This window comes from Ictalurus punctatus, chromosome 4, assembly GCF_001660625.3.
Source record: "Ictalurus punctatus breed USDA103 chromosome 4, Coco_2.0, whole genome shotgun sequence".
In the NCBI taxonomy this organism is placed as follows: Eukaryota; Metazoa; Chordata; class Actinopteri; order Siluriformes; family Ictaluridae; genus Ictalurus; species Ictalurus punctatus.
In genome coordinates this window covers 54,500-81,586 of record NC_071284.1, presented here as the reverse complement: position 1 = coordinate 81,586, position 27,087 = coordinate 54,500, and the positions used below count along the sequence as shown (strand labels likewise).

General features: G+C 37.9%; 1 protein-coding gene across 2 annotated transcripts in view; it reads right to left on the bottom strand.

Moving 5' to 3' along the window:
- The window catches only part of cntn5 (contactin 5), a 146,272-nt gene extending 119,579 nt beyond the window's left edge, over positions 1-26,693 (bottom strand). For both annotated transcript variants that reach the window (XM_053677758.1, XM_053677759.1), the window contains exon 1: positions 26,233-26,693. The gene's annotated coding sequence lies outside the window, so the exon portion shown is untranslated. The remainder of the gene's footprint in view (positions 1-26,232) is intronic.
- Between the last annotated feature and the right edge of the window lie 394 nt (positions 26,694-27,087).

The following is a 27,087-nucleotide window of genomic DNA, read 5'->3' as shown; positions in this document are numbered from 1 at the left end:
TCTCCAGTCGAACTCTCAGGTTGAAGAGGTGCTGAGGTTGATTGAGGAGGGCAGAGGTGTGAGTTCTCTGAAGAAGCCTGTGTGAGGAAGGGGGGGGGGGGGGGGGGTGAGTAGTTCTGAGATGAGCAAGGAAGAATTGGTGTGGATGACAGGGTAGGAAAAGATGTTTGATCTTGATCTTCGGGGAGTTGGAAAAGAGTGGTAGTGAGGGAGTGCGTGATAATGTGAGAGGTCATCGTACTGCACCTATTGAAGAACAAATTTGCCTCATAGGTGCTTTCTAGATTGCCCCCCACAGGTTGTGATTTTGCCTTGAAGCCAGTGATCTGCTTCTTGCCAGCCCATACCTCCTTTGTATTGTCCTGCTAAAGCCTACCCTCCAGCTTCCTTCTGTAGGCTTCTTTGTTCTCCCTCAGTCTCCATCTGCACCCTCCTCATCTGTTCCTTGTACTTCTTCCTGAATGACTGCTTCTTTTTGTTCAATAGTTCCTTCAGGTCCTTGCTGATCCAGGGTTTGTTATTAGGAAATCAACGCACCCTCCTGACAGGAATGATAGTATCTGTGCAGAAATTTATATAATCCATTATGCAGTCCATTATTTGGCTAATGTTTTCCCCAGCCAGTTCACATCATACTTCCCAGTCTGTAGTCTCAAAGCAGAACCTTCAGAGCCTCCTCTGCCTCTTGTGACCATCTTCGTATGGTCTTCTTTGTCACAGACTACCTTAAGACAACAAATCTATATGTGAGTGTCAGTAGAACCAGGTTGTGGTCAGACCTCCCCAGTGGGTGGGGGCAGAACAGAGGAAGTGTATGCATTCTTCACACTTGTATACAGGAGATTCAGTGTTCTGTTCTCTCTGGCAACACAGTTGACAAATTGGTGAAACTTGTAGTGGAGAGTAACACATGATTAAAATCCCCAGAAATAACAATGAAAGAGTTCGGATGCCGAGTTTGGAGTATTGTGATAGCTGAGTGTATGACGTCACACGCCGCTTCTGCGTCGGCTGCTGGTGGGGCGTAAACAATAACCACAATGGCGACAGTGAATTCCCTCTGCAGATAATACAGACGTAAACCAACAGCCAGCAATGCAATGTTTGTGCAATAGTGACGTCACATCACAGTAACATGTCCCGGATTACACCATCTGTTTTTACAAGCAGTGCGACCAGTCCACCTTTCCTCTTACCACTCAGTTCAGTGTCTCTGTCCGCCCTCGATGTCTGAAATCTGGGGATAGAAGCATTCGAGTCCAGAATATCCTCATGTAGCCATGTCTCAGTGAAACTCTGAACTGTCGATACTCCCTCTGCGTCCCAATCGGTGTGTCGACCTCGTCCATTTTATTGCCAAGAGACCGAACATTTCCCATGATGATGGAGGGAATGAAGGGCTTGTACTTTCTCCTCTTTGCCTTTGTTTTGGATCCAGCTTTGCTTCCTCTGTATGGTCTCAGAATTTCTTTAGGAATGTTTAACCGCATTCCGCAGATCTTCTGAGTGCCAGCAGCTGATCGTGTGTACATGAAGTGACCTGCTCTCTCCCCAGGTAGATGATTTAATAAATTATTTATTGTAGAATTTATTTCCAGTGATTAAATAAAAGTATATTATCTTTATTCATGTGTTCACTCTGAATGTTTTAAGGTCTGAAATAAAATTAAAAATGTAATTTCTAAAAATTTTCAGCCCAAGCCTTGTGCCCCATGCCCCTGGGATAGGCTTCAGGTTCCCTGCGACACTCTAAGGATAGGCGGTACAGAAAATGGATGGATGAAATGTTAAGTTTTGATATATGACTATGTAAATTATTACACTATAAAAAATAAGTGGCAGAAAAGACTTAAAATCTTTAATGACGTGTTTGATAATTATTCATCAGCCAATTATTTCTCTAGTGTCAAACTTAATCTTAAAATCTCAGTAAACATAACACTTTTACACTGAGTGTTTTATCTCTTAATATTATTAAAATTTGGACCTTTAGGTAAATTCAGACTTGAAGTCATAAAACATCTGCATACATACAAAAATACTGTGAAAAATACTGTGAAAAAGTGTACTGTGATTTCTCCTGTTTTTGTGTATATCTCATACTAAATAGATTTCCAAATGAAACACAACATAAAACAAAGGCAAACCGAATAAACACACAATATAGTTTTTATTTATTTATTTATTAATGAAGAAAAAAAAAAAAACACCTATCACCCATGTGAAAAACTAATTGCCCCCTTAAACCTAAAATCTGGTTGTGCCACCTTTAGCAGCAATAACTGCAACCAAACGCTTCTGATAACTGGAGATCAGACTTTCACTTACTTCTTGGACTAGGACTTACTCTTTTGGATCGTTGTCTTGTTGCCTAATCCAGTTGTGCTTGAGTTGCAACTTACAGAATGAAGACCAGACATTCTCCTTTAGGATTTTCTGGTAGAGAGCAGAATTCATGTTTCCCTCAATTACTGCAATTTGCCCAGGCCCTGAAGCTGTAAAGCATCCCCACACCATCACACTTCCTCCACCATGCTTAACCGTAGGTATGATGATCTATTTGTGGAATTCTGTGTTTGGTTTACACCAGATGTAATGGGACCCCTGTCTTCCAAACAGTTCCACTTTCTACTCATCAGTCCACAGAACATTCTCCCAAAAGGTTTGAGGATCATCAAGGTGTGTTTTGGCAAAATTCAAACGAACTTTAATGTTCTTCTGGGTTAGCAGTGGTTTTCACCTCACCACTCTTCCATGGAGCCATTTTTGCCCAGTGTCTTTCTGATAGTGGAGTCATGAACAGTGACCTTTATTGATGTAAGAGACACCTGTAGGTCCTTTGATGTTGTCCTTGGCTCTTTTGGGATTTCCTGGATGAGTCGTTGCTGTGCTATTGGAGGAAATTTGGAAGGTTGGACACTTCTGGTAAGGTTCACTACTTAACCCTAACCCTAACCCTAGATCCTTTGAAATAGCTTTGTAACCCTTCCCAGACTGATGTATTTCAGTCACCTTCTTCCTCATTATTTTTGGAATTTCTTTCAACTTTGACGTAGTGTGTTACTGGGTAAGACCTTTTTACCAACTTCATGCTGTTGAGAAAGTTCTATGTAAGTGTAGATGTGATTGGACAGGGTTTGCAGTAATCAGGTCTGGTTGTGTCTAGTCCAGCTGAACCCCATTATCAATGCACTTTCATAGATTTGGGGAATTAGTAACTACGGGGGCAAATCCATTTTCACAGAGCCCCAGTTGGGATTGGATAACTTTTTTGCTTCAACAAATACATATTTGCTGGTTTCAATTCCAAATCTTTGTAAGATTTCACTGGATGTAAATACTCCATATACTCTTTTACTTGATTAGAATGGAGGTGATTGTGTTGTGTCATGTATATGGAGCTTGACTATACTTCCCAGTAGTCATTGCACACCACAGGAGTACGTCACGTGAACACTCACACCTGTTTTACATCTTTTGGTTAATTAGCGCTAGTATTTAGGTTCCGCTTTGCATCACTCATGCTGTCTTGCTTTTGTCATTCCTTGCCTTTGTTTCATTTTATTGTTTATGGTGATCTCTCTGCCTCGTATTCATAGTTCATGTTTCTGGTATTTCTACTGTTTGTTATTGGTTTCATTTTATTAAAGATTATCTGCACTTGCATCTGCCTCCTCATACTTTACATGACAAGTTCTAAGAGAGTTTTCTTTCTTTTCTTACAGAACTGAAGCCTTTCGGCTGATTGCGTAGGAAAGAAAGAAAGAAAGAAAGAAAGAAACAAATAAATAAATAAATGGCTTTACAGAAACTGAGCTCCAGCTTCAAATTCATTCCATGGAGAAAAATCTATAAGCCACGGCTGATTGGAGCACTCGAGGGTACATCATCCTTCTCCATCAAAATGTAATGCAACACCAGCGCTGAGTATTTCTGAGGGAAAAAAAGGTTTGACTCCCATTAGACAGGACTAAAAATGTCCTCGCTCAGCTGAGGGACGCTCAGTGATTAGACTGAGATCTTCAGCTGCATTTAAGCTTCAGGCAAAATCACTGCATCGCTCACACACACACACACACACACACACACACACACACACACACACTGCGCAATTATGCATTAAAAGTCCTTGACTTCTGAGTAATGTATAAATATCTAACTCACACTATGACCTTTTAAAGCCAGAGATCAGTGAGGCTATGATTCAGATCCACTTCCTCACATTAGTGTTCATAAAGAGCTCCTGAACCTCAAAAACTAGCAGGAGAAAATGGACATGAGAGCTCAGCAGTGCTCACTGCTCTGACCTCTAAAACCCATTTCCCTTCCAACAGAACCGATGAGGAGCAGTGAAGCCCCACCCACAGGCATCGCCCACACATATACTATATTTTTGAAAATGTCATTTTATCTTTCTGTTATTGCCTCACATCCACACAAACACGTAGCTCTCAAAAAAGCATTGTTTTAAAATGTTCAGTTTTCATACAGATGGGAAACCGTTGATGTGAACCTGTGCATGTCTGTCGCTTGTCTGTCTCGTGTATGTCTCATGTATGTTTGGCGTGTGTTTGGCGTCTGTTTGTCTCGTATCTGTCGCGTGTATGTCTGTCACATGTCTGTCTCGTGTATGTCTCATGTATGTTTGGTGTGTGGATGTCTCGTATCTGTCGCGTGTATGTTTGGCGTGTGTTTGGCATGGTTTTGGCATGTGTTTAGTGTTATGAATGTGTTAGGACTCTGCTGATCACATTACTTTGTGAGCTGTAATTTCTTATTTGATAACGTGTTTGCAATTTAATTTCACTTTGTGTTATTATTACACTTTCATGTGGAGGAGACAGAATCTGATCTGTGCTGTATTGCTCCTGAATCCACTGCTCTGACTCTACAAACCGCACTGAGAACACGGATTTAGGATCAGACCTGTAGAACATGCTGTTTTCCAGTGGAACTTTAAGTCAGTCCGTACAGGATTTTGTGGAGATTTTTTGTGATTGTTGCAGCCAAAAATGCTTGATTCTTTTTACTAAACTTACTTTTCCAGTCTTTTGTTGCCCCGTCCCAATTTTTGGCTTTTTGAGCCAGCAAAATGAAAATGACTTATTTTTTCCTTAAAACGGTTCATTTCCTCAGTTTAAACATTTGATATGTTTTCTATGTCCCATTGTGAATAACATACGGCTTTATGAGATTCACAGATCACTGCGTTCTGTTTCTATTGACATTTTACACAGCGTCCCAACTTTTTTGGAATTGGGGTTGTACACTGAGGAGATTGAATAATGAAAAGATGTGATTGATACATGTCTGAAAATGCATTTAAAACAAAAAACGGAGGGTCTGCAGGATGAAACACCTTGTTGATGAGAGAGATCAGGGGAGATTGATCAGACTGGTCTGATCTGACAGGAAGTCTATAGTAACTCAAATAATCACTCTTTACAACAGAAAGCATCTCAGAACACACACCACATTAGACATTGAGGTGGATGGGCTACAACAGCAGAAGAGGTTCCGCTCCCGTCAGCCCAGAGGACGGTGAGTGTAATGTGCAGTGTGTTTACAGTTTGTGTCTTAACTGTCCTTAAATGTGAACATGATGAGTGACACTAAACATTAATGTGATTTATCCTCTGTCTTCCTCTCCAAGCTGTTCACATACACCCATCACCCACAACACACACACACACACACACACACACACACACACACACACACACTTCATGTAATCATGAGTCCGATCAGAGATGTGAGATTTCGACGCTGGAGGCTGGTGTTAATCAGAGCGAATGACGATCCTTGTTCCAGCATGAGACTTGGCAGGACGGCGTTAATTAGATGCCACACTGAGCTGCAGATCGGACTGAGGAGACAATTCCAACACAACTGAGATGAGCCACCATACAACATGACAATTAACCTGCTGTCTCAGCACAATTCTCTCATTAACGTTGTGCAAATTCAGAAGCACAGGATTTGGGTTTTGAGGCTGGAAGATGAAACAGGAGTAAAAATGTTTATTTAAACGAAACAGGATGTGAACTCATTTTGCTGACGAAGACGAATACACAGATGTTAATTTTCTGTATTATGCATGTTCGTTTGGAATGATGCCAGATTTGTTCTGAAATAAATCAGATTTGACCTGATCTGATACAGAGCATCGACACCTGCGTAAATATTCAGTCCATTCCATTTATTTATGATGAATAACAAATGTGATGTCTCCACATTACCAACACCTGAACACCTTAAACCTTAATCACTTTTACCAAATGGTTATTTTACTTCACTGGAGATAAAAAGCCCAAATATCCATGAAGTTTGTCTCAAGAACAAAAATATGTTCAGGAGAAAATTCTTCATGTACAGTTCAAGATCATTTCATATCGCTGAGACACGGTAAGTTTGTGAGGATTAGGTTTAATCATGTCTGTGTTAGTGGAGATATTTCCACTGTGCCTCTAATAAACAGGCGGAGGAGTGAAAGGAGCAGGAGACGTGTTTAACCTCCGTATCCAGACTTCACTCAGCCAGTGACACAACTTTCTTCCCCAATCCCACGAGGAACATCACATCTCACGAATCAGATGGCAACATGAGTGCAGGCAAGCAGAAAATACAATTACATTAAAACACACACACACACACACACACACACACCTGTCCGAGTAGTGATGTGAGTCACATCATTTGGCACAGCTCATCAATAAGTGTCGACTGTTTCAGCTCCCAAACAACTCATTTTCATTTCTAAACCAGACAATTGGTGGTGTTTTCACTAGTGATTGCTTTTCTTTGCTAAACTGTGAAACTGTTTGAGGAATTCTAGTTTCTAATTAACACAATAACATTTATGAGCATTGCACTTTATATTTTTATTTAAATAATTGTGAAAGATCAGCAAAGCACTACACATATGCAAACAATAAGCATATCAGCATATGTGCATAATAATAGTATTATGCAGCTGTGTGTGTGTGTGTGTGTGTGTGTGTGTGTGTGTGTGTGTGTGTGTGTGTGTGTGTAGTTCTTTAACCCGCAGCAGTAAAGCAGATACTCATTCCGCCTCATAACACTGAGATTCAAACACACAACTCAGCATCACACTAATGAACAGCTCTGATGTGGAAAAGACATTTTCATTTAGATTTATTTATTCTGCGAGAATAAGTGCTTTATCTACATCTTTAATAAGAAAGGGGAAAAAGAAGAAAAAATCTAGATGAATCTTTTAGATGAACACAGAGATTCGACTTTAGATTTTTTTTCTCCCCATTTTATTAAAGATTCAGCACATCCTGACATCCTGACATGGATTTAATTCTCTAGAGATTTTTTTCAGATTTACTAATGAAGAGAAATAAATCAAAGCACAGCACTGACTTAAACATTTCATATAAATGTGTGTGTGTATAAATATATATATATATATATATATATATATATATATATATATATATATATATATATATATATATATAGTGTATGTGTCACGTTCTCATTTCTGCATTACTAAAAAATAAATCTAATACAGATTATTAATACAGATTATTTTTATTTTTCAGTCCAGTTCTTCTCCAAACTCTCAGCTCACAATTCAGTAAAAGTGTGACTTCTTCCTCAGCACACATCTTCACACTTTGTTCGTCCATATTTCAGTGCCTGTGTTAATTAATTTGACGCAGATAAAGGAATGTTTAATTTTTTTTTTTAAAAGGCAGAACACTTTGATTCTAACACTTTATCAGGGTTTTAGTCATAAATGAATGAAGAAAAGGAACATAATAACAGTGCTAAACGTTGATCAGGAACAAGGCTCCATCGTAAATCTGCAAACAGGAAGTAGATAAATGTAAACTCTTGGGGTCTCGCCAAATTAATACACTAAACTGAGACAGTACCTGTCGCAGAATGTGTGTCAGGTTTTTCTGGGTGATTAATGGCACAAGGATTTTATTTCCCAAGTGTTTCAGGCAGCATGGAGAAGTCGTTTATTAAAGAAAGAGCTGAGACTCTGCAAATTAAAGCAGACACACAGCTTCTTTTCTTCTCACATTCACAAGTTCATTAAACTAATTGTAATAGTTTATTTGGATTTATATTGTAATACTTAGAACTCCATACAGTTCTTTACTAATGTGTAACTTATTAGCTAGAATTTATCTCTTAAACATACAGATCTATAAATAAACCTGAGAATGTGCTAAACACTTCTGAGAAAACAACAATGAGATGATTTAGGAACATATATTTTAAAAGCAAATTAAATGAAATGTGGCTAATAAGTGAATTGTTTTTCTTATTAAAAGAAGTATATTAAGCTTTGCGATAAATAAACCATATTAATCAATTGTGTTTAATTGTCTTTTATTTCACAAACACAGAGAGAAAAGAGATTAAAAAAAAAACAAACATTAATCTCTGCATATTCTGCGTCTTATTGTGGATGTTTTCTGGTGAGAATAAGTGAAAAAATGGCCGACAGTTTAAGGGCCATTTAAAATAATTTTGGATTTCAAATAATGAACCAGAAATCCTATTGAGTTCTAGATGATAAACACAGAACAATATTTCTTTGAGTATAAAGATATGAAGTAGGTCACAACAAAATTGACCAAGACTTTCATCAAGAAAAATGAAAATCGATTAAATTCAAAGCATTTTATTAAACAGTCATCATTTCAAGGTCACTTTATTTAATTTCTTTTCTCTTCAGTTTTTCACCTCAAATGTCCTGCACAGAAAAAATTAACACAAACACATTCTCAATGCTATTTTCCCCCTCGCACAATCACACTACAACAATGTTAAGCAATTCAATTATTATAATCATTATTATATTCCTTTTTTTTTTTAAGTCAGTTACATTCTTGTCTCTGCAGGATGTGACACAAAAAGTAAAAACTCAAACGCAACCTGATGCTAACTCACTATTTCTGTAATGTTGTAAGATTCATTGTGTTCTGGGGTTTCTCTTTATTTCAGGGGTTTTATGCTGCAGAAATAAAGTCTGTCCATCTGCTCTCACTGATCGAGCCTGAATGAAATCTGAGGTGGTTAAACTGCTGTGATTAATCTGTGTGTTATTAAAATGAATGAGCTGCCAGTACTGACGAGTGGAACACACAAATTCCACTCATTACGCTGTAATTCTGCTTAAACACACAGAGTTTTATAGCCATGTTATTGTTCCACATCAGTTCTCCTCTGAACACTTCTTTTAGTACATCGCCATCGTTCCAGCAACACAGGCTAATTCATTCCCAACCTAAACCTTAGAATCAATAAGAACTTTCTCAAACACGCACAAAACAGAAATATTGCTAGGAGGCCAAAATGCCAAATATCCTGAATGTCTGATTTTTCTGTTAACACTGATGGCGTGTTTGTAAAATCTGCTCTGAGTGTTTTTCTCGACTCTACACTTTCACCTCACGTTAGATCTCTCAACAAATCTCCTGTCTTAAATCTTTCTTATATAAAATAGACTGTGATCCATATGTACTTCCCCATAACTGATGATTCCAATTAAACTGACAAAACTTACCCAATGTATGTTTTCCTGACTTATTTATCTCATACACACCCGTCTTCCTGTCCTGGAGAGCCACAAAGTGTTTCATAGCACAGAAGCCGAGTGGCTCTTCATGTCCAGGTGGGTAAAGAATCCCAGTGTGTTTGCGCAGGAGGAGAAAAAACGGGACGGGAGGTACATCTCAGCTAACTAACTAACGTTTGCTAATATTAGCAATACGTACTACTTAGATAAAATTTCCAGGTGTAACAGAGATGATCTGCTCCACTGCTGCTTGTTGAATATGTAGTATGTCACTACACTGTATGTACTGTGGTGTATTTATCCTGGTCATGGTGGCAGTAAATTCTGAGACAATCCCAGCAACACTAAGTGCAAGGACAAGAGAATTCAACCTGCAGAGAAACCCACATGAACACAGGGAGAACATGTGAAACTCCTCACAGTAACCCAAGGTCAGGACTGAACCAGGAGTGAGAAGACCGTGCTCCCCGCTGTGTCACCGTTCCGCCCCTAGCCAATTATCAGTATAAATAAAAATAAAGCTGCTTAATAAAGTTCAGACTAAATAACACTGATGTAGTCAGTCCAATTCACTCCTCAAAATGGCTGCCATTATACAGTGTGATACAGTATCCCGTGACACATAAGAAAACACTGCGAGCGTAGTTCTGGTTCAGTTCAGTAAGTGAAAAGCACAGAAGTGATGCCTGATTCTTTGAAATAAATATAAAGTGTCACTAAGTGTCACAACCAATGTGTTCTGAATAATTCAGCTTGGTGTCTCTGGACTTTTATGGCTGCATAAAGATATTTGCTTGGAAGTTTAAACACCGCCTAGGAATAACAAGTATGTTTGCAAATAATCCCGGGGAACAAATCTTCAGCGGAAAGTCTGACACACTTATTATTCCACTCATGGCCATCTCCTCACTGCTTTCTGTTTGTTTTCTGAGGTTAAATGACTGACAGCAAACACAGAGAGAATTTCACCAGCCTGTGAGACGCTCTGTTCTGGAGGGAAAAAGGCAGCTGTCTAAATGCGATCAACTGAACTTTACACGACTAAACAGGAAGTCAAAGTGGAGCTCTGGTGAAAAAAAGAGTGAAGATAGTGTACAAGAATTTCATGTTCACAGTTAATGTCGAATAAAAATTTCAGTCTGGTGATGAATCTCAATTCACAAATGAGTTCTTTCTTAATTTATCAGCATTGATTAGCAGTAAGCGTTAAACCTGGCTCTGTGCGTTTCAGTCTTCGGCCTTTAAATGGATCCTCACACTCATTCCAAACTTCACAAACAATCACGGCACAAAAACTCTGCCAAGAGCCTCAGCTGCTGTGAGACTTTCCCCAAGCAGCAACCCGATGGTTTCCATTCACAGCTCGAGTGTTTAAACTCCACTCACACTGAGAACACTCGCTTAACACTTTACTGATCAGCTGAGTGTGAGGAATTTCTCTCACCTCAATTAACACACTGACCACTCGCTCCACACCAACACACTCCACACCAACACACTCCACACCAACACACTCCACATTCCACACCAACACACTCCACATTCCACACCAACACACTCCACACCAACACACTCCACATTCCACACCAACACACTCCACATTCCACACCAACACACTCCACATTCCACACCAACACACTCCACACCAACACACTCCACATTCCACACCAACACACTCCACACTAACACATTCCACACCAACACACTCCACACCAACACACTCCACACTCCACACCAACACACTCCACACCAACACATTCCACACCAACACACTCCACACTCCACACCAACACACAACACACTCCACACCAACACACACCACACCAACACACTCCACACCAACACACTCCACACCAACACACTCCACACCAACACACTCCACACCAACACACAACACACTCCACACCAACACACACCACACCAACACACTCCACACCAACACATAGTGTATGAATGTGTCTGTGAATGTGTGTGTGAATGCGATGGATTGGCATCCTGTCCGGGGTGTAACCCACCTTGTGCCCCATGCTCCCTAGGACAGGCTCCAGGTTCCCCCAATAAGCGTTGTAGAAAATGGATGGATGGATGATTTCAGTTTAATATGGTGTCATATAGAAATAAAAATCAATCCATGGTCAGCAGATTACACTAAATTTATCAGTGTGTGTATATAAGGTGAAGAAGATGTTGCATTTCACATTTGGGATATTTTGACTTTGACATGTTATTCTGAACTATTTTATTTTTTAGGCCAAAATCAAGACATTTTATTTTTTCATATTAAGTCTTTTTTACAGCACTATGTAGCTCTATATTAAAGCTTCATATACTGATCATGGACTGTGCTTGAACAAATAAAGTTAAGTAATGAGATTTTTCCATCGTGAAATCAGCAGCTGTCAAACATTCACTTGGAATTATATCCGAGTCAAAGTCACACACTGGACCAGCATGGCTCCAAACTGGAATATCACCACCAGCTGTTGTGATGGACATGCTGTACAGGCATGAATATTTTCTAAAAGGTTGTGCATTGGGTCTGAAAAGCTTCACTGACTGCAGCACAGCACAGTTTCTGCTTCTGCTGTAAAACAGTCCTATATTTTTTGTCCGTGAATTTCTGCGAGCTAAACTAACACTGCAGTGAAGTTTGAAGCATTTGAACCATCAATATTCTTCAGCTTCCTGTTCAAACGTATTTTATTTCAACTTCTTTCATATGATTTATAATGAAATCCAATGACATTACCATTAAATTTGTACATAATTCTCACGAGATCAGTTTGGTTCCACTGGAAGCTGCTCATCAGCTTTAAGAATAAGATGGCCATGTGCATTATGAGAAATTTCACTTTCCTCACTCCATCACTCTCATTTAGGATAATTTACGTTTTATAAACAGTAAATTTCTGTTTTTAAGAACTATGTCTATGAGTGTGACATATTTAAATCTGTATTTTATGTAAGTTGTATTTGCATGTGTGCAGAAACTGTTCATGCTCTTAAGTGAATCTTTTGCCTCATGACTGAAATTCACTCCTTTGGTGTTTAGAAGATCCGTGTTTGTCCTGTTTAATTTCATTACCAGCGTTTGTCTGTAAACAGTAATCATTTCTTGGGATTTTTTTTCTAAATACAAACATAAAAACATAATAAAAATAATACTTAGCTGTTTTTATTCTGTTTGTTGTCTGTCTTAGACATTTAGGCATACTGTGCAACAGCACTATTCAGTGAATTAATCTGAACAAATAATTTAACTGAATGAACTTGTCTCGAGTCACTTAAAATTTCATCACTAATTTAACAGCCTCTCTTAGAACAAAACAATCTGGGGTGGTTTTCTTGATAATTAATCTTAGTGAATAACGAACAACTTAAAGAAGGACACGTGTTACATATGAGCCTGTTTTGCAAGTGTTTCCTTAAAGCCTTCGTTATTAGAGAGATTTAACAAACTAGTTGTAAGTAGTTCTTTGTTGGCTCAGCGCAGCCTGAGTCTGGTGAAAAACCATGTGAGTCGATAGTCAAACAATTGGGTAACAGTCCGGAGGTAAATTTAAAAGATTAATCAGTGACTTAAATTGTTTAGCCCATCCTCATTCGAAGCCCACTTATGTGAGTTTGAACCTGTATTACTCTCTTGCTTAGTGGATTTAGTCCAGAAAATGAAGCCTGCATAATGCTCTTTAGATATTGTTGCCCCTCGCCTTCTTATCCAAGTTATGGATGCCATTGGTTTAAGTCTACTTTTGATAGTGAACTGTAGATTGTTACGTGGTACTGTGCCATCGTGCTTTAAACATGCTGTAGTGCAACCTCTTAAAAAGCCCAACCTGGATCCGATACTACTAAGTAATTATTATCTTTTGATCTAAATACTTAAATGCTTAAACAAAATTTCATGATCAATAGTGTCATAGGCAACACTGTTGATCATGAAATGTTGTTTAAGCATTTAAGACATTGGGCAGGAATTCAAGGGACTGCCCTTGAATCGTTTTCCTCTTATCTTAAAGGGAGAACTTTCTCTGTAGAAAGTTCTCTGCATCTATTACCAGTGGAGGTCCACAAGGTTCCATACTGGGCCCAGTTTTATTTTCTTTATACATGCTTCCTTTGGCCCATGTTTGTCAAAAACTCAACGTATATTACTGCTGTTATGCTGATGATACTCAGCTTTATCCCCTTTAAAGTCAGTGGACAAGTCTGTTTTTCTGCTCACTGTTCTAATCATATAAAAAATATGGATGGCAACAAATTTTCTTCACGTTAATGATTCTAAAACTGAAGTGGTAGTGCCCCCCACCCCATTTCTACTAAATCCATAATTAATTAACTAGGCCCTTTTGTATCTAAGTTACACAATCAGGCAAGGAATCTTGGTGTGATTTTTGATTCCAACTTAAAGTTTGACAGGTATATAAATAATGTGGTAAGAAGTGGCTTTTTTCAGCTAAGGGCTATTGCGAAATTGAAACCTTTTTTTGTCTTTTAATGATGTTGAGGTTGTTATACATGCTTTTATTTCTTCTAGATTGGATTAATGTAATTCACTGTATTATGGTATTCCTCATGCCTCATTATCACGTCTAAAGTTAGTCCAAAATGCTGCAGCTAGGCTTTTGACTGGGACTAGGAAACATGCTAGTATTTCACCTGTGTTGTTATCTCTCCACTGGCTCCCAGTTAAATTCAGAATTCAATATAAGGTTTTACTATTTTTTTTTAAGGGCCTAAATAGCTTGGCACCCCCCTACATTGCGGAACTCCTTCAGCAATATACAGTATCTCACAAAAGTGAGTACACCCCTCACATTTTTGTAAATATTTGATTATATCTTTTCATGTGACAACACTTTGCTACAATGTAAAGTAGTGAGTGTACAGCTTGTGTAACAGTGTAAATTTGCTGTCCCCTCAAAATAAATCAACACACAGCCATTAATGTCTAAACCGCTGGCAACGAAAGTGAGTACACCCCTAAGTGAAAATGTGAAAAGTGTAAATAGCAAAAACAGACACAAATATATAGTTTTTATAAATAGTGCATGACAGACAAAGTGTAATCAACAATTTACAACACAAATTATGTTTGTCTGGAAGCACTACACAAAAAAGAAAAATTAACTTGACTAGATTTTGGGTATGAGGTATGGGGTATGGCGGTGTAGGGGTTAGTGTTATTGAGACTTCAGAGTCTTGGATTCGATCCTGAGCTTAGCTTTTTTTTTTATTCCAGGGCTTTGAATATACATGATCAGAAATGACATTTGTTTCTTTTCCTAATCATACAGCTGTATAAAAACAAACGGTGTTAATGCAAATCCATTCAACCACAGGCAATCAATGTACACATTTCAATCACATAATTCAATTAATATTTTTTCAAATGTACAAAACAATATCCATGTGGATTGATTTACATGAACACAGTTTTACATGCAGTTTGTTTCATTTGATTTGTACAGCTAGCATGACTAATAAAAATGATGTGTAACCCTCACAGTCAGTCACCCAAGCTGAAGTTCGGACCTAAGCACTAGCGTTGTAAGGCAGCCACACTACCACTACACCACTGTAACACAAATCCCATAATTAACCAGTTTAATATTAGTTCAATAGAGCGCACTCACTCTATATAACAGGATTTTTTTTTTTACAGAAATTAGCAGCCTGTTTTTTTTTTTTTTTAGGAAAAACTGCACAAGCTCCAAATAACGTACTGAATAACGAATGGGTCAGGTTACCCGTTAATTTACAAAAGAGTTTACACACTATGGTAGTTACAAAGTGTTTTGGGAAATTAATTGAATCTTGTTAATTAAAGAGCATTCTAACAATCAAGATAAGATAGTACTTAGCATTATGAAAGTTTTGGGTAACCCACACCTGATATTACAAAACCTTTTTTAAAGAGAATAAATGAATCTGCTGTAGTTGTACAGTGTTACTCATCACTCTCTATAAATTACTCTATGAATAAACGTCAATGACACATCAGGTATGAAATATCATATTGATAACATTGATGAACATTGATTTTTTTTCTACAAAAGAAGAAGCATCGCTCCCCTTCACACTTTTTTTTTCTCATCCAAACTGAGACCTTTCAGGTATTAAACCATTTTCGGTACCTTTCACTGACTAAGCTGCAGAAAACAGCGAGGCCGTGGGGGGGAAAAGCCGAGCTGTGAGCAAAGCTATCAGAGAACACAAAGAACTGGAAATATCACTGTTATCTGTTTGCTTGTGTCCTGGGCTTCCTTTATGATATGCCAAGTCTCCGAGCGATTAAAGTCTCTCTTATCTGCCAAAAAAAACACCAAAAAAAACCCCATCTTCTCTCAGCGGCTGAAATTAGGTGGAGTATTTTCCAGAAAATGCGACACTCAGAATGAGATATTTAACCATTGAACTCAAAAACTATAGCACACAAGGAAATGTCTAAATTAATATTTATTTATCATCCACTGACAGAAATCAAACTGTCAACACAGTGGTTATAATTCCATGATTTCCCATCCATTCACAAATCTACACACATTGATGTCTTTGGAATAACTGCAGTCGTTAAGCTGATGATAATAAATTTATTCCTCAACCATCATGACTGCATCTGTGCTGAAGATACTGAGGAGTTTTTTCCATATAACTTCACTCCTAATCATTCATTTATTTCACAGCTTCTCTCCAGCCAGATATCGAAGAGATTTCTGTGTCCAGGGGCAAAAATGTATTCATGAGACAGAAGCAGTGGTGAAGCAGCAGTTCGGCCCTGCAACACACACTCAATGTTTATGGCACAGAGACACACAGATGGTCTTATACACACACGTTTAGAGGACCATCTGAGTTGAGGTTAAACTCCACCAGCAAAGATACGACACAAACAAAACACAGAAACACAAACTGAGCAGAACCGATTCCACTAATCCACTAATCCTACACACACACACACACACACACACACACACACACACACACACACACACCAACCCCCTCCTCACCACCCCCCAGAGTTCTGGATTGTGATTGGTCAGAAGGTGGGGATTAGTTCTCTATAACAGCGGCTCTGACAGTAGCGCAGGTTTATATTAATGCGCTCGCTCTAATACCTTATTGTTTCTATAGTAACGGCTCGTTCACAGGGACGTGTACAGCGCACACTCCGGATTAAAAAACGTGTAATCATTGATATGGTCAAGTTTCCTGTAATGATACTTTAAAAAAAAAAAATAATAATATTCATGGAAGGAGTCTCCAGTGTCAGCACTTTGTAATAGTAAAAGGTAAAAGTGTAATTAGGTTTTCTGACAGAGGAAATGTAAACTGCTGTGGTATAATAGGAATAGAACATTTAGGAATGTGCTGTAACAGAAAAATATTCAGTTTATGACATTTCACAGATTCACCGATTTATTTAATATCACAATCACAATGTTTAACAGTATATCTCTATTTGTTATTGTAGATCTGTACCTTAATTATTCAAAAATAATCATTTATAAATGAATGAAGAAGATTTCTTAGACAGGTGAAAATAATTTGTTATTAGTTTTTAAGTTTTACCGGAATGATTAATGTTTGAACAATAAATAGCTCATTGGGAGTCTATTTATATCTCTATCTATCTATCTATCTATCTATCTATCTATCTATATATGTACGCATTTATGTATGTACGTATGTATGTATGTATGTATGTATGTATGTATATGTGTGTGTGTGTGTGTGTGTGTGTGTTTTAACATTGAGGCTGAGGCCATAGCCTCAATGTTCCCCAATTCTGACTGCTGGTTTTCAGTAAACAGGTTGCCATGGTTACTGCTGGCAGGACGGATGCCGTTGCTCTGAATTCTCCTGGAAGCTGATGAGCAACGATTTGCTCCGGTGGGATTCCTGTGGCTTCAGCTTTCATAAAAACCGTGTTGAGTAATAACGGCTCGCTCTGTCGCTGTAAACTGGCCTCAGTGGGCCTCTGACTCACAGCTTTGAGGAAAAACACTGGACTTTAACTTCTTTATTATTTATTGTTTATCTGCTCTTACATTCACTGTCATTCAACCGCAGCATCACAAACACAGACCTGCTGCCTTAAAATGACCAATTCATTTATTAAATAATAACTGTCTCTTTCTATTGCACAATTACAGTTAAGAGCAAACATGTTCATTAAATATATAAATATCAATAGTCCTGTCCTAAGAAATAAAGTAAATAGGCGTATACACACTGTAGTCATTATATTTTAATTATTATTTAATAAATGAAAAAAAATTAAATAGATATCTAAATTAAAACAATCCATCTCTGCTTTCAAAACTGAATGAATTCAACATTTTGATCAGTTTTGTGGTTTGATGAATATAGTGCTGGTTTTGGAGCAAAAATAAATAAATAAATACAGGAATAAATTCAAATCAAAATGATTTGCACCCTTCATAGAAATCAGCAGAAATAAATATCTTCAAAATATCTGCTTGCAGTTAGGGGAAATAGTTAATTTATTAAATATATTTAATATTTACAGTTTATAAACATTCTTCTTCTTTTTTCAAATACCAAAATGGTCAAAAATATTGGCAACAATATGTAAAATATATACCTAATATATTTATATGCTATGAAATTTGATGCTTTGAAATAGTAAATTTGATGTGTGTTAAATTAAATCTTAACCCTCTACCAGAAACAGTTACAAGAAAAAAAAATGATGAACCCTGAACTAAGAACCCTTTATGAAGCTTATTTTTTTATTTAAAGTGGAGTCCATTTTAAGATATAAAACTGCCAAATAGTTTCAGTGTTTTACCCCCACACGGTGATGATGATGCTGATGATGATGAAGAAGAATGAAAGATGACGGATCAGATGTTCAGGGCTGCAAGATTTACTGGAATCTCAAGCTGATTAGGTTTCAGAATCAGCTGCTGGACGTCACCTTGGTGTCCCCGAGCTGGAACTGAAAACCTGTGGTCTGAATTGAGGAGGAAGTTGACGAGTACGAGCCTGAGGCGATTCACCATTATGAAATGTTCAGCATGGAGAAACGGTGATGCAATACATAATCAGTGCCGTTTCCTCTACACAGGGTGCCAATAAATTTAAAATATATGTTCGTGTGTTAAATTGCAGAGTTTCAAAATGTTTAATCACTAAAATATAAGCGATTTTATGCGTTATATTTGTGGCAAATGTATGAGTTTTTCTAATTTCTTTTTGCTTATTACTGTAATGACACAGAGCTGCTGTACTGTTTCCTCTCATGATCATCTCCAGATTATTTTACACTGACTTTATATCAAGTCATGTTGATTAAATCATCCTAAACCTAAAGACATATTTACAGACAGTTCTGACAAGTGAATGTGAATTTTCTCCTGTTCTGTTTTTGATAAACATATTTTTTTTTGCTTTTAATCATTTTAAATAACATGTTTTCTATCAGCTTTACAACAACACTGTAATAAACACAACACAAAGAAATGTCCTGCAGTCTGTTTTTCTGTCTCTTTGATTTTAAATCACAAAGTTATATACAAAAATCAGTGACATACAAAAACTAACACCATGAAACTCCACGATCTGACACAGGATTCTATTTTATTTGGTTTTTAATTTGTTGTGCTGAGAGCACACTCATCTGATTTCATGTGCAGCCGCTGAATTTCATTCATAATATCATTATACTATTCAGTTTTATTTGCATAGAACCGTCAACAATACTTATTGTCACAAATCACCTTTACAGAAATACAGGTGTAAAATTTAGTTTTATACACATAAACTTCTAATTATTTGTTTAATTAACAATATTTTTTATAAAATAATAAAAGCATTTCAGCCTTTTGAGGTTTGTTCCAGTTGGTTATTTAAAGTCCGAACTCTTCAGTGACTTTTTTACTTGTAGATCATCATTCGGATAATTAATTTGGTAATTACAAAGGAATTCATCATCAGTGATGAATCAATAAAGCATGTACTTAATGGCAATAATTGTTTAATTGACTGCTTACTGTTACAGCCTTTACTATTAATTTTGCCGGATAATTATTTATGCACGCAATCACTATTAACAATTTAGCCTTTGATTTTATGGCATAAAAAGTTGCTGAAATTCAGAAAAGAGGTTACTGAACATTAAACTATGTAGTGCAGGAAAAGTAATATAATGATTAATTTATAACAATTTGAGATTTCTCCCAACAAACCAGTCCACAGACCATAATATATTAGCTTTATTCTAAACCTCCTTTCTGGGCTTTTCAGGGCCAAACCATTTTTCACATAACTGCAATAACACCAGTCTAGAGTTTCATTTAAAAAATAATTATTATTTTTCACCTGGTTAGAGAGGTGGAACATGATTGTGAGGAATCTTTACAGAATGGGGACACAATGAGATCACCTCAGGTCACAGGTCTGCCCTGAACACGCCCTGAACACGCCCTGAACATGTCCTGAACATGTGCTGAACACGTCCTGAACACGTCCTGAACACGCCCTGAACACGTCCTGAACACGTCCTGAACACGTCCTGAACATGCCATGAGTGACAAAGTTAAAACGTCGTCATGTGAGTTTAGAGCTGAATGGTGGATCTTCACTCCTTCAGCATTTAGGACCACAAGTAATCCTGAGACAGCAGCAGAGATCAGAGTAAACACCATCCTCAAACCCCATCCTCACACACACACACACACACACACACACACACACACATACACACACACACTCTAACTCATAGCTACGACACAGTTATTCCTATATCCTTGTCCACTCCATACCCCACTTTCTCCCCTAACCCCCACTCACCCCCGTGCAACCTGCTCCATCCTCTAAAGAAACCCCCCCCCCCCCCCCCCTTATTTAACATAGCATCCTTTTCACCCTAAACTTTGTTGTCGAAGGATTAAAGTTTAAAAGTCATGCTACATTAGCTGAGGTTAGATGAGTAGACGGCTGGTGAGAAAACAGCTGAATATCTGAGAATGTTGATGAGTGAATGAGGAGGAGGATCGGTGCAGTCACACCACAGCTCCTCTTTTAGACATAAGGAGTAATTAAGTTTATAATTAGACACAGTGCTTCTGTCATCACACTCTTTACACCAGGTTAAGGATTCATTTAATATTCATAAGTTTGATAAGAGGATTAATTCTTGCGAACCGAGATTACACAGAGTCCCTCAGCGTTGTCTCATCAGGTCCCCATTCATTACTAATGAATATAGTCATGTGACATTTCTATTTCACTGACAAGAAAAAATCAGGTGAAACAATAACAAACAAATTTAAAAAATAAAGAACCTGGAGTCCAGGATCAACAGCAGCAGATTTTAAAACACTAATCAGTCATTTTCTTCTGAGACACCTCTCTCTGAGAGATTACAGCATCTGTGAGCTCTAAATTCCTACATTATTATTCATATATAAAAACACAAAGCTAAAAATCATTAAAACTCACTGCTACTCCCAGTGCCAGGTTTATTTATTCATATTTAACTCAATAATGTCTGTGAAAATATTTTTGTAAATGAGAGAATCTCATGTGTTTGCTGAGAAGGTCTGTGACTGGTTGGCTGCAGTGTCAGTCAAATTACCTCTTTCTATGAAAGTGGGTAGGTCTTGAACAAGTTTATTGAGTTGATTTATTGAGTAGTAGTTTGATATTATTAAGTGTTGTTCAGAAATAAGCATTTGCTTTATGATATTGTTATGCTGAAGAGAAAAACATTTAATCTGCAATCCTATGAATTTATTCTGCACGTTTTCTTCCAGGCATCAAGTGACACTGCAGCCAGCGGATATTTACTCACAATCTACATAACAGCAGTACAATAAATGGAGTGGAACTGAATTCAGAGCTCATGAAAGATACACACTCATCCCTGTACATCACTCCTCACTGCTTTTATCCATACAGGACTTATTTTTAATTCTGATCTCGATTAATTGCTTTTTCTAACTAGAAAATCTTCTGTCTGGAATCTGTTTTCTGAGGAAAAGAGACAAGTAAATAAAACAAAATTAATTTTGTACACAAGGGAAAGCTGGAAGCTTCTGCACAAATTCCTTGCAAGCTCCACAGCATCTTTTCTTCACTTTTTAACCCACCACCTCCTCCTTCACCATCCTCCCGGACTGCAGATGATTTTGCCACCTTTTTGATGTGAAGATTGAAAAAATCTGCCAGATCTTCACTCCTACCCTGACTCCTACACTCCATGGTCAGGATTCCCCTTCGCTTTCTCTGACACATTTTTCTCCTCAATCAACAGATGTGATCCTGCAGGTCATCTTATTCTGCAATCCTACCACCCCTTGTTGGATCCCATGCCTTCCACAGTGCTCCAGAACATCTCACAAGACCTTCTCCCCGTCATCACTACTATCATTAATGACTCCATAACATCTGATCATGTACTAACTGTACTCAAAACAGCAAGACTCGTTCCCTTATTTTATTTATTCTGTGTGAACACGTAGCACTGATTGACTTTATAGTATAAAGTTATAGAAAAGTAATGATTTATAATGTCACTATCCGGTGTTACCAGACAAGGTTACCTTTTGAGTCTGGTTCCTCTCAAGATTTCTTCCTCATGTTGTCTCAGGGAGTTTTTCCTCACCACCTCATCACCTCTGGCTTGCTCATTAGGGATATATATTTTTTTTATTTTATATCTGGACTTTCTGTAAACCTGCTTTATGTCCATTGTTAAAAGTGCTATACAACATAATTTTTTTAATGAATTGTATTAAAGTGAATTCCCATCCTGAAGAAACCCACTCTGTATAGGATCAGACATCAGCAACTGCTGACCAGGATCATTTCTCTTTTCTCTTTCTAAAATCCTCAAAAACACTGTCTATAATCAACTGTCCCTCTATCTCACCCAGAACAATCTCCAAGATCCTAACCAAAATGGCATCAGGGTGCCACATTCCACTGAAACTGCCCTTTTGGCGGCCACTGAGAAGTTACATGCTGCTAGATCAGCCAGACTGTCATCAGTCCTCATCCTCCTCAACTTTCAGCAGCGTTTGACCACAACCACAAGACTGTCTTGTCCATCCTCGTGGAACTGGTGACAGAGCATAGGCTTAGTACTTGATCCTCTTCTGTTCTCCCTCTACACCCAATCTCTTGGTGAGGTCATATCCTCACATGGATTTTCATACCACTGCCATGCAGATGACACTAAATTCATCCTCTTCTTCATCCTCAGAGACTCATGTTTCTGCTTGGATCTCAGCATGTCTGGTAGACATCTCCTTTGCAGCTCATCATCTGAAACTTAATCCCAGCAAAACTCAACTGCTGTTCATCCCAGGTGATTCATCCCCATGACCGGATCTTATCACATAAGAAACTCATGAGACAAATAAAGACCACATTCATGAACATGAACAATAAGATGAACATTAACATGAACACAAACAGGAACATTAATATGGGCATTAATATGAGAGTGCGGTGCTGTGTGATGTATTTACAGCATTCATTGATTCATCTTTAGTAACTTCCAGGTCAGAGTTGTGGTGGTTTAAGTTACACTATTGTTTCTTTTTATATTTTGGGAAAGAGAACCGTCTAAATTCATTAGAAGATATGGTGGGTGGGTACGAACAAAAAAACTAACTGAGTGTGAGATTATAGACTCGTTCCAACAGACATCTGTAGTTGAGAGTGATTATGAACTGGAGTGATGTAGCTGAGGTAGAGGAACTGTCAGAGCTGCAACTCACACACCAAGCTCACACTGCTCACATTTCTACTGCTGGGGTTTACAGTGTTTCTGTAAAAATAAATCCTCCAAACTGTCAGACTTTATATTGCACTGAGATCTGATCGTCTTATTAAAAAAGTTTCATTGCTTTTAATTAAATCATTTGTCTCTTTGAATATTTTTTAAATATGTAAATATATATATTTTTGTAAATAAGTAAAAGATTCAGACTCACTTGTAAGCAAGTTTAACCAGCAATTTACTGATCTTCAGCTAGCCATCAGCACACATCAATCGACATGATAAAAAAAAAACAAAGATCTGACATTTTAGACAATTTAATACGTTAGGCCTTTAATTTGTAATATTTACTTTGAAGCGTCCCAAAAATTATCAACATAAATGTTGCAGCTTATGATGGACAATATAAACATGGACAGTCTTCACATCCTTCATTATCTTCTTCACCATCCTCATCTCACCCTCATCCTCATCTCAGCCTCATCCTCATCTCATCCTGGGTTAATTTACTCCTCAGTCTGTTAGCAGCAAGATTCATGTGTTGTTGACTTTCCACCACAGATGAGAATTTACACCTGAACCAGGTTCCGACTGGCAGTACTGATCAATCGATTGTTAATTAATCAGTTAATTATTAACACCCCTAATGCAAGACCTGAGAAAACCTTTTCTCTAAAAGTGAATTCTGTGTTTATTAGCATGGTCTTAACTCTGCACAGCTGTAACAGTGAGTACATCCTACAGCTCTGTTCAGGAAACGTTATATTTTTATCCCATCATTCAGTTCTGAGAGATGATTCAGCTCCTGTTTGCGTTCAGGTTTTTGTCCTTGCTTTGAGCCCTGAATCTCAGGAATGAAAAGAGAGAACCTGCAGCACAGAGACACTAAACACTGAGACTCCGACAATCTGCTTTGACCCACCTACAGAAAAATAATGTTTCTTGTAATCTCCTCACTCCTCAAATTGAGTAAAATAAGTTGTGGACACGTTCATGGATAATATTGAGACACAAAATCAATTCCAGACTTTAAAGTTGAGTCTTTTCACCTTTTTTCTTGAGATTTCATTTCAGAGAAGCTTTGACATTCCTGAGGTACAGATTTATACAGGAGGAGGAACAAATTCTCATGTACTATGACACTGAGCATGTATTATTATTATTGTTGTTGTTGTATTTACTTAAATTCCATTCACAACAAAAATACATTATAATTTAAACAAAAACACATTTACTTCATTTAACTGATGGTTTCATTCAAAGCAGCTTACAGCTGAGGGAGGATACGGCTGAGCAGTTGAGGGTTAAGTGTCTTGCTCAAGGACCGGACAATGTGGTGCTGGGATTTGTGCACGACCTTCTAATCACTAGACCAATGCCTTAACCACTGAGCTAAAACACAAATTACCAAATTCTATATGTGTATAAACTGATATTAAAATTTCACTGAGGAAGAACGAGACACATTTTAGAAGCTGGTATTGAATCTTTAGTAGTGAAAAGCAGTTTCATTGTTATAGGCTGTAAATTTATCAGAATACAGATAAGAGCTGCTGCATATTTAAACAGCCCTCAGTGGAGAAAGTGCTTTTCTTTCACTTTAACTGTCTGATCAATAGAGAAACTGATGAACTTCCCATCCTCCAAAAAGGAGAGCACTTTAAAGTCATCAACATTTGCAAACTTCGGACGTTTCACTGAAGCACTAATCACTACTGATTCTCACGAGAGACAAGATTTGTGCTGTTTGTTTGGTAACACAATCAATCATCAACAGAAATGTGATCATTTAGAATTGGACAGAAAATCTAATCTAATAAAAATCTCCCCACATCATCTGTGTGCAATAAAGTAGCAAGCAGTTAAATGTTAAAAGTTTCCTAAATGAACTGAAACAGCACTGAGACGAAAAGCAGAGTGATGACATCAGATCCGAGGAAGAGGATGAGACGCAGTGATGATCTTCAGGAAATCAGTGTTGCATGGCAACCAGTCAGCGTGATTGTAAGTACAGAAACACACACAGCTGTTGTGTGAAATCACATATCCTGAATTTGATCAAAAACTAAACACTGAATATTCACATGATCACCCTGACAAACACAACATCAGCTCAATTTCTCAGAGTTGCACAACAAAGGTTCACTTTCTCTGTGATTAAATTGGGTTCGGTTTTAGTGAATATTCCAAAAATCTAAAAATGATTGAAAATGTGCTTAAAGATTTTTTTCCCCCCAAATGACCAACAACTAGAGCTTTAACAACAACAAAAAAGAAAGAAAGAAAAATTCAAAACACAAACATCATTACAGCAACTTAGCCACAGACAGACTCAATAAAATCATCTACAAAATAAACTGCACATATATTTTGAAGATTTTGATATTACATATAAAAATGTAAAATTTTAAGAATCATCTTCTTCCAGACAGCATCTCATATAAATTTTTACTTAAACAAACCGCTAAAGATCTCAAAAGATCTCCAATTCTCAGATAAGATGACTCAATAGAACAGGCTGCTCTTATCAGATGTAAGAATTCATCTCTGGACCACATTCTGAACCTGCAAAGCTCACATTCACTTCCATCAGCATGTCTTCATTAGAGTGAAGTGAAAATGAGCGTTAAACATCTCTCTCTCTCTCACAGGCACACACACACACACACGTTTACCCCCACAGGTACAGGAAAGAGCCAATCCAAGCTTCAGAACCGGCGCAGGAAACGCAATGAACTTGTTTAAGGAGAGGAATATCGTGTTCATGGGTGATGCAGTGATTTAAGTCAGATGCGCTGTAACGCTCTCTCTCTCTCGCTCTCTCGCTCTCTCACACACACACACACACCGTGAGCGTGCACAGGGCGCAGCTCTAACACAGCTCTGAAAACATCAAACACTGAAAACTTACTCTGAATCTCTGAGGAAAGACGACACCCACACTCCCCTTCTCAGACTGGGTTGTTGTTGTTGTGTGTGTGTGTGTGTGTGTGTGTGTGTGTGTGTGTGTGTTTAGGAGAAAGTCCCAGCCCGGATCCCGGAGTGCGCGCGGAGGCAAACAGACTCTCAACGCGTGAATCTTCACCGCCCGAACAGACACATAGCGCGTGATTTCCGCCGCTCGAGCTCCGCCCGCGGGGTTTTACCTCCTCTGAGATAAAGATGATGAGGATGATGATCTCACACCCGTTCCGCTTCCCCGGTATAAAGTCGCTAGAACGTTAAAATGACAGCGCGCGAGAGAGAGACGGGGAGCGAGAGAGATGCACGCGCACCCGTTCAGGTCGTAGTAAGAGCTCGTGCTGTCTGAGAGCCGCTATAGTGTGCGCGAGCATATAGTCAAGAGCTACGGTGCACGCGCGTGTCCCGCCTCTCTCTCTCTCTCTCTGTCTTTCTCTCTCTCTCTTTCACTCACACACACACACACACACACACACACACAAACACACACAGTTATATTAATAAATGTTAGTGCCCGATTTTTTAGTAGAACTTAAATCATGTATCTCAAATTATAGCCTTACAATAAGTATTATAATGTGTTATATAAATAATCATATAAATGTATATCTATAGCATGCACAATGACTTATAATGCCTTCATTACACTTTATAAAGCATGACTATATGATTAAGGATACATAACGCATTATAATAAATGTTTATATGAACGTTGTATATGACAAAACAGAATAAAAATCCACTGGGGAATGATAAATACTTGTGAATACATTCAGTAAATGTTATAATGTATTCATAAGGCATT